The sequence below is a fragment of the Eptatretus burgeri genome, chromosome 4 (genome assembly GCF_056783735.1).
Source record: "Eptatretus burgeri isolate ZD-2024b chromosome 4, Ebu_testis_v1, whole genome shotgun sequence".
Taxonomy (NCBI): domain Eukaryota; kingdom Metazoa; phylum Chordata; class Myxini; order Myxiniformes; family Myxinidae; genus Eptatretus; species Eptatretus burgeri.
Window position 1 is genome coordinate 24072231 of NC_140964.1, and position 12500 is coordinate 24084730.

The window sequence follows — 12500 nt, forward strand, 5'->3', positions numbered from 1 at the left end:
TTTTGAAGGAAGTTGTGTTTCTTTAAATCTCATAAATGAATCCATATAATCATAAGGATAAATTCCCTTACTTGTAAGAATTTTCTCTTTACTTTGAATTTCATTCCTTGTTTGAATTTCCTCTCTCGTAAGAATTCCTTCTTTAATCAGAATTTCATCTTTAATCTGAATTTCCTCTTTAGTTCGAATTTTCTTTATAATTAGAATTTCTTCATTAATTAGAGTTTCCTCTTTACTTTGAATTCTCTCTTTAATCTGAATTTCCTCTTGAGTGAGAATTTCCTCTTTTGGAAAGAATGAATTAAGATTTGGAAAAGAGTCCGTGGAGCTTAGATTTGATGCGAGGTAGGCTAGTGGTGTTCCCATAAACTTGTAAGAATCTAAAAACCTAATACGAGTTAAAGGTTTTGTGAATATCATTTTTGAAAATGAAATATACTTTTGACTTGTGTTTGTTATAGCAGAAATATTCCCTGGTGTTTTTGAAAGTTCATTTATAAATAGATGTGTATCATAGTTGGCGCTGTTGTGAAGAAAGACTGGAATAAAAGAAGGTAATTTATAATTAAGATTACAACAGGAATGAGCGGGACCTCTATATTTACCAGTAAGATGACAATGGTCTCTAACTTTAGACTCCTTAATTTCCCCCTCACAAATATGACAGATATTGTTCATTCTCAATTCTAATTTTTCGTCTTTGGTTAATTTCATCGGTTCATTTGTTTCTTTCATTAATTTAGTGAGTCTTATACAATCCTTTTCTAATCGTTTTACAAACTCTTGTGAAGCATTTTTTCCACGATAATGTTCAAGTTTGTTATACTTTTCTCCAACAGATGATTTGATATAATAACAGAAACCACAAGGAATATGTTTTTGATATTTATTTGTATATGGTTCTTTTGGATTAGGAGAAGCAGTATTTATCTTTTTAAGGATACATTCAAAATCAGCGTATATCACAAATGGGTGCATGATAGATTTATTATAATCTTCAAAATAAATCTTTTCACCAGGTTTAGGCATTGTAATTACAGCTGATTTATGATTACTACAATATTTTGAATGTTGTTCTAATCGTTCTTTTGTATGAAATGAATTAAGACATCGCTTACAAGGATATATTTTGTTTGCTGTTCTGAATACCTGAGAAGAGATTAATCTTGATAAATTATTGATGTATGTGTAATGTGAATTCTTTCCAACACTAAAATATAAAAGGTCAATGTGTGTTTCTTCATTTTTATAGTTGTTTGAAATTTTTAATATTTGAACTTTGTTTGTATCCGTTAATCCATATACATTAATAGAAAGATTATTCTTTTTCTCAAATTTAGGAATATCTGTTAATGGCATTGGGAATTTAAAATCTTTAATGTCCAAGGTATTCTCATATTTCATATATTGTTTTACTCTTTCTGAATTACATTTTGGTGGATGTAAGTGAGCAAGAACAGACCAGAGAAAACATTTATTATCATTGTTCTTAATATTAACAACTGCCTTCTTTAGTTTTATTTCTTTTGGTAATTCAATATAAGAAGAAGCTTTAAGAGGGTTTGATTTTAGAATGTGTATATCTAAAAGATGATTTTTTTAATATTGAATCCACTTCCTACCACTGTATTATCAACATCCTCCTCTTGTCTTGATAGTTCTTCATAAACCCCACTATTCAAAAAATCTTGAAATGATGTTATAAAATGAAGATCTGTTCTCATATAAGGAGTTTGTTCTTCATCTTGTCTTTTCATATTCATTTTCACTCCCATATAAAACTTTAAAGTTTTCATTTCTTTTAATGTCTTTTTAATAAATTTTTCAACATCGGGTTTCACTATTTCAATTGATTCAGCTATTGATGATGGACCGGGTTCTCCAAATTGAAAAATCCTTATTTTTATATGCCCTTTAAATGCCTCATCAGTGTTTTCAATATAATAGTCTCCCTTTACTTTAAACTCATTTTTTCTTGTGTTTTTGTGATTGAAGATGTTTATTATAACGACTCTTCAAAACATCCTTTGAACAGATATCACAATGTTTTCTTTCCAACTCAAGAGGAGATATTTGATGAAATAGAATAAATGTGTGTTTGTTGGTTCGGAGGTGTTTTCTATAATGTTTATATTCGTGATTACAAACATCGCAGTACGTTGTATTCACCATATTTATAGAATAAAACTTTGCTTAAACTAAAATTTTCTTGATGAAAATTTCGTTTAATTTATAGGTGAATCTGTGCTTAAAAACATTTTATCCTCCAACTTTTTCACTTAATAAATACAATGTTTCAAGACACAAAAGACAAGTTTCAATCAATCTCTTCATCTGTTAAAGATACTGAGAAATATGTCAAGGATGTAAAATTGAACAAAGATAAATATAACAACTATTGGATAAAAACTATTATGGTAAATAATATGAGTTCTTCAATTTCCTTCAGTGGAAGGGCTTTTAGTATACCGGTAGAACATCAATTAAAGTATCTCTAACAAAAGTTTCTCCTCTCCTTCTAGCAATATATTCAAAACTAGAAAAAGCAATGAAACAAGAAAAAGTATCAAAGAACAAAAACCTTATGGATGAAGCTTTAGAAAGAAAAGATAAGACCATCTGTAATATGCAAGGAGAAATTTGTATTTTTTTCAACAACCCTAAAGATGTAAATCCTGATGAAATAAAGGATGTTAATATATCAGGTGAAATGACATTTCGTTCAATAGTAGTTAACGATAATTTTAAAATTACCTTTAATATAAAAAATGTTGTCGTTGAATCTGATAATGAAAAAAAGTATATCGATATCGATGGTAATATACAACTGAAAGTATAGATGAATTTCAGTTTAAGTAAAGTTTTACTTTATAAATATGCGAGACTTTCCTGATTCTCCATATGACAAATTTGAGAATTGTCCTGCGTGTGAAAGACGGGGATTAAACACAGAGTCAAAAGCCTATAAACAATGTATATTCTGTGATTATCTTCTAATTAATGATAATAAAAAATATAAAAAGGAAAATAATTCTTTTAGATTTACACCAAAAATGAATTACTTTACAAGATTGATTAGAGAAATGAATGTAAAGTATGAGGATGATAACACACCTTTCCTTACAAGGGAAGAAACTGAACGTATAAGAGAAATGTTCAAAGGATTGTTGTTGTATATTATTCATGGATGTAATTTTCAGGGAAATATCAACACAAGATATTGTATAAATAAAATAATGGATTATCTTGAAATTAAACCTGAACTTAGGATAAAATATAGAGTTTCTAAAAAAGCCAATAATAAATTAAATAACCTGTTTTTCAAATATATAAATGAATGATTTTTTACCTATTTGGGAAAATAAGATAAAATTTAACAACCATAAAAATCTCCCAAATTCATTAAGATGTCTCATAGTTGGTTCAAGTGGATGTGGAAAAACCTGCTTACTTTTAAAAATGCTCCTCACTCCCAACTTTTTAGATTATGATAATTTAATAATTTTCACAAAGTCGAGTTTTCAACCAGAGTATCAACTACTCTCACAAGGTTTTAATGCTGGTCTTCAAAAAGAAGATATAATAGGTTTATTTAAACGTCAAAAAAACCTAAATGATTATAACATTGAAGATATAATTCAACTATTTTGTGATACACAGAGATGTAAAAAGAAATCAAATCTTATAACTTGTATTCTTAGTGATAATACGGATGATATACCGTCTCCCCAAGATTTGGATAAATCAAAAAAGAACCTCGTTATCTTTGATGATTGTGTTAATGAGAGAAACCAAACGGTAATGGACAGCTACTACACAAGAGGGAGACATTCTTCTTGTAATTGTATTTATCTTAGTCAATCGTACTTTCAACTTCCTCGTCGTTCCATCAGAAACAATGCTAATACTTTTATTTTATTCAAGTTAAATTCAATAGATATCAATAATTTTTGGAGAGATAATTGTTCTACATTATGTAGTAAAAAGAAATTTGAGGATTATATGAAGCACACGACTGAAAAATATAAATATATTGTTGTGAAACAAGATGAGATATTAAGGGATATATTTTTTGTTTTATAAACAATTACATATATAAATGACAACTATTATTATAAATCTTGTGGGTAAATCTGCTTCTGGAAAAAACTTTCATAAATCAAGGTTCTTGTGTAGTACAAATGAGAATATTGTAAATTTACTTAAAAAACACCCCGTGATACGCATTGTATCAACAACAACTAGAGCAATAAGACCTGGAGAAGTAAAAGGTGAAGATTATCACTATATTTCAGTGGAGGAACATATGCGATTGAGGAATGAAGGACAAATATTTGAGGAGGTTTCTCTTGGTACAACAAAATATTCACATTGTAAGAGTGAGTTAAAGAAACTAAAATCTGGTGGTGTTGGGATATTAGAAACTAATCCAGAAGGAACGAGACAAATTATTAAATATCTGAGCGGAGTGAAGATTTTATCATTCAGTTTTGATGTTGATGAAGAAACTCAACACAAACGTATGAAAAGCAGAGATGCAAGGATTAGTGAAGAAGAAATTACAACTCGCATTAATGTTAATAAAGAATTTGATGAAATATTTAAAGAAAAGGATTTATTTGAACACATCTACTTGAATGATGAAGAAAAGGAAAATTTCCCTGTTGATCTTTACAATTCATTAAATGATATTTTACAATAAATAAATGGATACAAAAGAAAGAGCAAGAAGATTTAAGGAACATCAAGAGTTGGTTTCAAAAGTTGTAAAACAACAGGAAGACATAAAGAAGAAACGCAGACAGAAACTAACGGGCGAAGAAGCATTTGAAAAAAAACAAGAGAAAATTTTTAAACCACTTTTAAAAACTTCCCAAGAAAAAATGAAAGATGTTTCCACAGTTCCCACAGTAGAATATACTCCTAGAAAGCTTCAAATGTTAAAAGATTTCAGTCAAATGACGGAGGAAGAATTAGAGCATTTAGGAGAATTAGAATATGATGATGAAGGTTTATTTCAACAACTGAAAGAGATTAATCAACCCCCTGATTATATTGTGAATGCTGTTCAAAACAATGAATATTCAGCGGATTCAAAAACCAAAGCAGGACTCATTCCAACAAAACAACCAGCAATATTTCATCTTGTTCAAGAAAAGGTATTGATATTTAATGATGAATTAAGGTTCTTAAGTTCTGCTCAACCCCCTGTTAAACTAACTCCGAGATTAATGTTTCTTCTCACAAAAGATGGAAGACAAGGTTCAACTGTGAGGGATGAATCAAAGTATATTGATAAACCATTGGATATGGAAAATAATGATGATAGAGTATATATTGATTTGCTGAACACTCTAAATTATAAGGTTATTCTTTCTGGTAAAAGTAGGAAGAATGAGAAGGAGAAACACATTATTCAGGCTTTAAGTATCCTTGGTTCAGGTATTAGTTTTCTTCCAAATGACCCATCGCAATTAGTTAATAGACTGTTATTGTTGTTCGGCAGTAAGAAGGCTGGAAATAACAATTGTTTTAATGAAGCATCAGCCATTTTAGACCAGTTGATGAACATGAAAATAATTAATAAATCTCAATATAAAGACATTTTATCTCATATTAAATAAGATGAGAAGCACAATCCTGAGTTTTAATTTCACAACAAGCGACCACACATCTTCATTCCCATACCCACTACAACTTGACACAACAAAAGAATATGAGGCATCTTTATTGTCCATGGAGACTTATAATACCTTATTTAATATAACCGAGAAAAATGACAAGTTTAGTTATAATCCGGGAAGTGGATACAAAACGATAACAGTCTCACCCGGAGCATACGAGATTTCTCAAATATCTTCCGAAATTGCTCGTCTTATGAAAGAACAGGGTGATGAACCAAAAAATATTGTTATAAACATTCAAAAACATACTTCAAAATCAACGATTAAAGTTAAAAATAACTACAAGGTTGATTTCACAATTGATAATTCATTTAGAGAGTTATTAGGTTTCTCCTCAAAAAAGATTGAAACTAATGGGACGTTTTACAGTGATAATGTCATTCAAATATCCTCAGGAATAAATTCGGTGTTAATTCACTGTGATTTGATTGATGGTGCTTATAATGATGGATTAAAAACAAATACAATATTTTCATTCAGCGCATACTCAACCCCAATTGGTTATAAATTCAATACGGAGCCTAAAAATTTGGTTTATCTACCTGTGTCAGGAAAAACCACACACAGAGTAAATTTTAGGATAACCGACCAAGATAATCGTGTGATTTCTTTTAATGGAGAAGTTATATCCATCAGAATTCACCTACGTGAAGTTTTTCAATAAATAAATACGATGGTTATTGTGAGGAAGCACGAGTTGGGAAAATATAAAATAATTACAGGGGATGGGATGTTCCTTTCCCCGTACTACAAGGGTGAAGGTATGTATCTTGGTAGAGGATACTATAAACCTAAGAGACAAAGGGGTGTCGGACATCAATTTAGAGGAGATGGGATAATTGATACTCTCATGGGTATTGGTTCAACTATTCTTAAACATAAAGACCTAATTGGTTCAACTGCTTCTGCTGTGGGAAATGTAGCAGGTGCTGTAAAGAGTATAAAAGATGCTCAGAAAGAATCTCATAAATTACAAGCAATAAAAGAAATTAAGAAAGGTAAAACTCAGTTGTCCCCCAAGAACGACAGAAAATAATTCAAATACTTGGATCAGGGTTTCAAAAGTTTTAACATCTTTTTTCCTAAATAAATACAAGTATGGAAGCAATTGATAGTATCTATGATTTGGATGATACTATTATTATCTCAAACTCCACTAAAAAAGAAGATTACTTCAAGGTAAATGCAATAACTGGAACAGACTGGAATACAAATGGTACAAAAAGTTTTGAAATAAATAATCAACAAACCTATTTGAATCTCTCCGAAAGTTTCTTGTTGTGTAAATTTAAATTCACTAAGGCTGGGAATAACACAAACGCTACACTTGTAAATGATTTCTTCTGGAAAATGTTTGATAGTGTGCGATTGTATATTGGAACACAAGAAGTTGAAGCGGTTGATTATGTCTCTGCTGTATCTGAAATGATGAAATTTACACTCTATACATTCAGTGATAGAATGGGAAAGGGGTCTGTTGAAGGTTTTATTCCTGATATGTCAACGGGAACAAACACAGACCCTGGATATATTCAAAGGAAAGGAATGTATAATGATGATACAAAAGCAGAAAATAGTTTTACTGTGGCAGTTCCTCTTAAAGGTATATTTGGATTTTGTGATTATGATAAAGTTCTGTATGGTCTTAAAATTAGATTTCAACTACAAAGGAATGATAATGAAAATAGATTGCTTTTTGGTGTTGGTAATGCTTTTGGTGATCAGAATAAATTTGTAATTGAGGAGATGAGTTGGTATATCAGTGAATATACTCCTAATCTTAAAACAGAAGAGATGTTGAATCGAAGACTTAACTCAAAGAAACCACTCAGTGTATCATACCTCAAAAGAAGATGTCAACACGTTAAACTCAATCAAACTACTTACACGTGGAATTTGGGTGTTCTGGAAGGAAAGCCACGATATCTGTGGATGATTTTTAAAAAGCCAGATGGTGATACTGCGACTGATAAGAATAATGCATTGAGTGATAATGCTAAGGTGAAACAACTTCGCGTTTCTCTAGATGGAACATTTTATCCACGAGATAGATTGGAAATTAATTGGGAAAAAAATGATTTTTCTGAAGCATACAAGTCTTACCAAAAGGTGTGTGAAAGTAATGGAAATAAAGAACCTATTTTGGATATGACAGCATTTAAAAGTTTGTATACAATCTATACGTTTGACCTGAGCGCTCAAAAAGAAACTATAAAGTCTAATCGAGTGGATACTTCCCTATACATTGAAAGAGGAGAGAGTGAAGAAGTTGATACATATTGTTTGCTTTTGGAAGAAACAGAATTGCAGATTAATACAGATAATGGTGTGATGATTAGTCTCACATAATTTTTTGTTAAATAAATGAGTGGCAAAGTACCAACTGGGGTATATGTTAATCAAATCAATCTTCATAAACTATCATCTTGTGTTCAAAATCAAAAGCCTTGTACGATTAACGTTAATACAATTCAGAGAAAAGGAGCAGTAAGAATTGATGCTTTGCTCACAAGAGAACAGGTTAAAATCTTGAATGACACTGGCTCACTTAAAATTAAAATGACAAAACCAATGTTGAAAAAATATTCAATAAGAGAGACGAGTGGATGATTTCTCCCATTTCTAATTCCTTTATTTGCTGGTTTAAGTGCGGTTGGAGCATTGACGGGTGGTATTTCAACAGCGGTCAAAACTGCCAACGAAAGGAAGGCTCAACTCCAGGCTCAAAAAGAATTGGAAAGACATAACAAAGAGTTGGAGAAACAAATTAGTGGAAGTGGTGTAATTGTAGATTTTGCTGAAAAACTTGAAGGTCTGCCTGATAAAGCGAGATTGTTAGTTGGAGATATGCTTTCTTCTATAGCACAAGCAGGTGTAAAATTAACGAAAAGAGGTAATGGATTATATCTTTCTAATAAATAAATGAGCATTGATGAGTGGTTGAAAGAATTTGGAAAGAATACAACATCAAATTTACAACTTGCCAAATATTGTAAGAAATTAAAAATTCATAATGTGGTTATTTGTATGAGAGATGAATTAACAAATGTGTCGAAACATACAAAGAATATTATTATGAACTTAGAAGATAATGATGGGAATGGTTCTCATTGGGTTTGTATTTTTAATAGTCAAGACAAATATTATTTTGATAGTTTTGGTCTTCCACCACCTGTTGAAGTCATAAAATTCTTACAGAATGGTGTTTATCAAACATTTCAAGTCCAAGAATTAAATTCCAAGTGTTGTGGTCAATTATGTCTATATGTGTTATTTCAACTCAACAAAAATAAAAAATTTTATGATATTATTTTTAATCTAATATAAATGACTTATGTTGGTAAAGATGGTTCTATCTTTGGTGTATCTCAAGAACTGGATATTGATTTATCAAATTATTATACAAAGGCACAGGCTGAACGACATAAATATAATATAAACAAAAATATTAACATGAAAAATGCTTATAAATTAAAAAATTATCCAAGCCCGACTGACGCGAATGACTTGGTGAGATTAAACGATTTATCACAATATATATACTTAAATAAAACGGCTGTGTATTCCAAAGATACAGAAGTGTTGATATTATCTCCAGGTCATACAGAATTCACAGTTCGAATTAAAATAAATTTTTATAAAGAAGGGCGTATCGTTTGTATGAGAATAGAACAATGGGGGTATGATATGAATGATTTAGGGTATAATTGGTCATTTAAAATTAACCTCGAAGACCTGGAACAATTAAATCAGTCTCGTAAGGAAGAATATTATCCACTTGGTATTGAGAATGAGTTTTGTGGGGCTACGATTAGTAAACAACAAATAAAAGAATTTAATAAGGGTAAATATAATAATGGTTTTGCCCTTGTTTATCTCATGAAAACAGAAAAAACAGGATTATATATAATAAGTAAGGAAATACAAAATGATTTAACTATGGGAAGATGGGGAGGTGTTTCGTGCCATAATATTATTCTAACATATATTTCTAATACATAAATGACAGCAAGAAGGCTTCAAGAAAATTATCATTTCTGTGTCCAAGCATACCTTCAAGAAAAGGGTATTCGGTATTTTAATAAATATGTTCTACAACATAAGAATGAGGTATTTTCAATAAAAGATTGGCATTATGCTGATGTTGATAAACCGACAACTTTAGATTTAATTAGAATGTTAAATAATGAAAAAATTATAAGGTTAAGAAAAGGTAAGGCTCTTTTAGAAATTCAAAAGAAATTTTATTGGTTTCCTGTTGTAAAAAAAATTATTTTGGATACAGGAATAACAAGAAATCCTGATGAATATATGTATAATATTCTATGGGGTGTAAACGATTCAAGTATAGTAAGGGATGAGGAAGGAGTTGAAGAAGAGAGGGAAGAGGAGGAAAAGGAGAAGGAGGAGAGAGAGAAGGAGGAGAGAGAGAAGGAGGAAAGAGAGAATAGAGAGAGGGAGGAAAGAGAGAAGAGAGAGAAGGAGGAAAAGGAGAAGAGAGAGAGGGAGGAGAGAGAGAGAATAAATAAATATTATAGTATGGAAACCAGTGAGATTCAAAAAAGAATAGAGGTATTAAAGAAAATAACTCAACCCACCAGGAAGGAATACAAAGAATTAACAAGTCTATTTGCAATACTTTCAACAAAACTATTAGCATCGTCAAGCTATTCATTTTAATTCAAGTTTTTTCTTAAATAAATGGAGGAGAGAGTGAAGGCATTTCTAAGGATTCTTTATGTTTTAAAAATTAAGATTCAAATGTGCATGTTGGAAACTAAAAAGGTTTTTGCACTCTGCAGAAATTTTTCTCATAAATAAATGAGTTATTGTCTCAAATGTAAAAAGAAAACTAATACTAAAAATATTTCATATATTAAAAGTAAAAATAACAGGGTTATACAAAAAGGTATATGTTCGGTGTGTGGTTCAAAAAAATCAATTTATCTCCAAACACAAACTCGGAGGAGATATACAAAAGTTTTTATCAGGAAGTAAATTTACAACTACTGGAATACCAGGGGAATTACATCTTCCAGGGTATTCTTTCTGTGGTCCAGGCACAAACTTGGATAAAAGATTAGATGAGGCAGACAATCCTAAATCCTGGAGTAAACCAATCAATAGAGTTGATGAAGTGTGCATGAGACACGATATTGATTATGGGAATACCACAACGTTGGAAGAAAAGCATGAAGCCGATAGAGAAATGTTGTATAATTTGTCTCTGATACAAAATCCAACCTTGAGAGAAAAAGTTGATAGGTTCATCGTGAAGAAGATGATTAGTGCTAAATTGAAACTTGGACTTGGAAATTCAAAAAACTTATAGGCTCTAATGATGCTATTAAGACTGAAGAGCAATTACCTGATGAATTACATAAACCAATATTCACAAAGTTTCAGAGAAGGAAAGTTTATTCCAAGGAAGTTGATTATATCTGGTCTGCTGATTTGATTGAACTCAATAATGATAAGGGGTACAAGTATGCTTTAACCGTTATTGATTTGAGGAGTAGATATGCGTGGGTTGTCCCTTTAAAAAACAAAACAGGTAATACTCTTATGTTAGCTTTTCAACAGATATTTAATAAAAGTAAGAGAAAACCTAAGAAATTGTGGACTGATGAGGGTAGAGAGTTTTATAACAAGACATTTATGAATTTTCTAAAAAATAACAGTATTACATTATACAGTACCTTTAATGAAGGGAAGGCAGTTGTTGTTGAACGTTTTAATCGTACCTTAAAAGAGAGACTATATAAAAAATTCACACAACTCGGTTCACAACAATGGTCATCTTTTATTCAGGATATTGTGGATAAGTATAATGACACGATTCACACGTCAACGAATATGAAGCCATCAGAAACATTTACAAAATTAAAATATGAAAAAGAGATTAATGTCAGAAAACCTAAGTTCAAAGTTGGTGATATCGTAAGAATATATAGGTGGAAATCTCATTTTGAAAAGGGTTTTACTGAACGATGGACGAAAGAACTTTTTAAAATTGTTGATGTAATAGATACAGTTCCTTGGACTTATAAAATATATGATTTGGAAGGGGAAGAGATTTTAGGTTCATTTTATTCACAGGAATTACAAAAGACAAAACTAAGCAGATAATACACCTTTGTGGACACTCGAGGGCCAAGTCCGAGGTGTATAACAGTATATAATGTGTGTCAAGGGGGACGTTCTTAGATCTGTGAACCCCAAACACAGAATCCTCAACTGAATAGTCAAGGCTTAACTTTTGTTTGTGTGTGTGTGTGTGTGCAATGGGAACAATAGGTTGGCGCTTCACTCCCTCCTACTATACACCGTTGTGGACACTCGAGGGCCAAGTCCGAGGTGTATAACAGTATATAATGTGTGTCAAGGGGTGGACGTTCTTACATCTGTGAACCCCAAACACAGAATCCTCAACTGAATAGTCAAGGCTTAACTTTTGTTTGTTGATGTGTATGTGTGTGTGTGTCCCAACCCTCACATTCAAAATCTCAACCCCAACCCTCACATTCAAAATCTCAACCCCAACTCAATCCTCACCCAACACAGTCTTTTTCAAAATGAGATTTCCACCTATATATATATATATTTTTACGTTTTTTTTTTTTCTTCTTCCAATTCTGTCTTTTAAGGCTTTCAGGTTTGATGACGTAGAAAGGGGGAGTAAGCCTGCACTTTCTTCCCAGAACTTTCTTGATCTTGCTCCCATCAAGCACCATCCGACAAAGAACTACATCGATAGGTTTAGATCCCAAAGAGTGATAGCAACTCCAAAAGTCTCCAAAATATAAATAAATAAAA

General features: G+C 31.2%; 2 long non-coding RNA genes across 10 annotated transcripts in view; one reads left to right on the forward strand and one right to left on the reverse strand.

Annotated features, from left to right (window-relative positions):
* The window catches only part of LOC147027631 (uncharacterized), a 170880-nt gene that overhangs the window by 113599 nt on the left and 44781 nt on the right, over positions 1-12500 (forward strand). The gene's annotated exons all lie outside the window — the stretch shown is intronic.
* Positions 12266-12500, reverse strand: part of LOC147027632 (uncharacterized) — a 2097-nt gene continuing 1862 nt past the window's right edge. Inside the window, exon 2 of the long non-coding RNA XR_015057142.1 lies at positions 12266-12500. This exon is cut by the window's right edge and continues 866 nt beyond it. This is a non-coding gene — a long non-coding RNA (uncharacterized LOC147027632).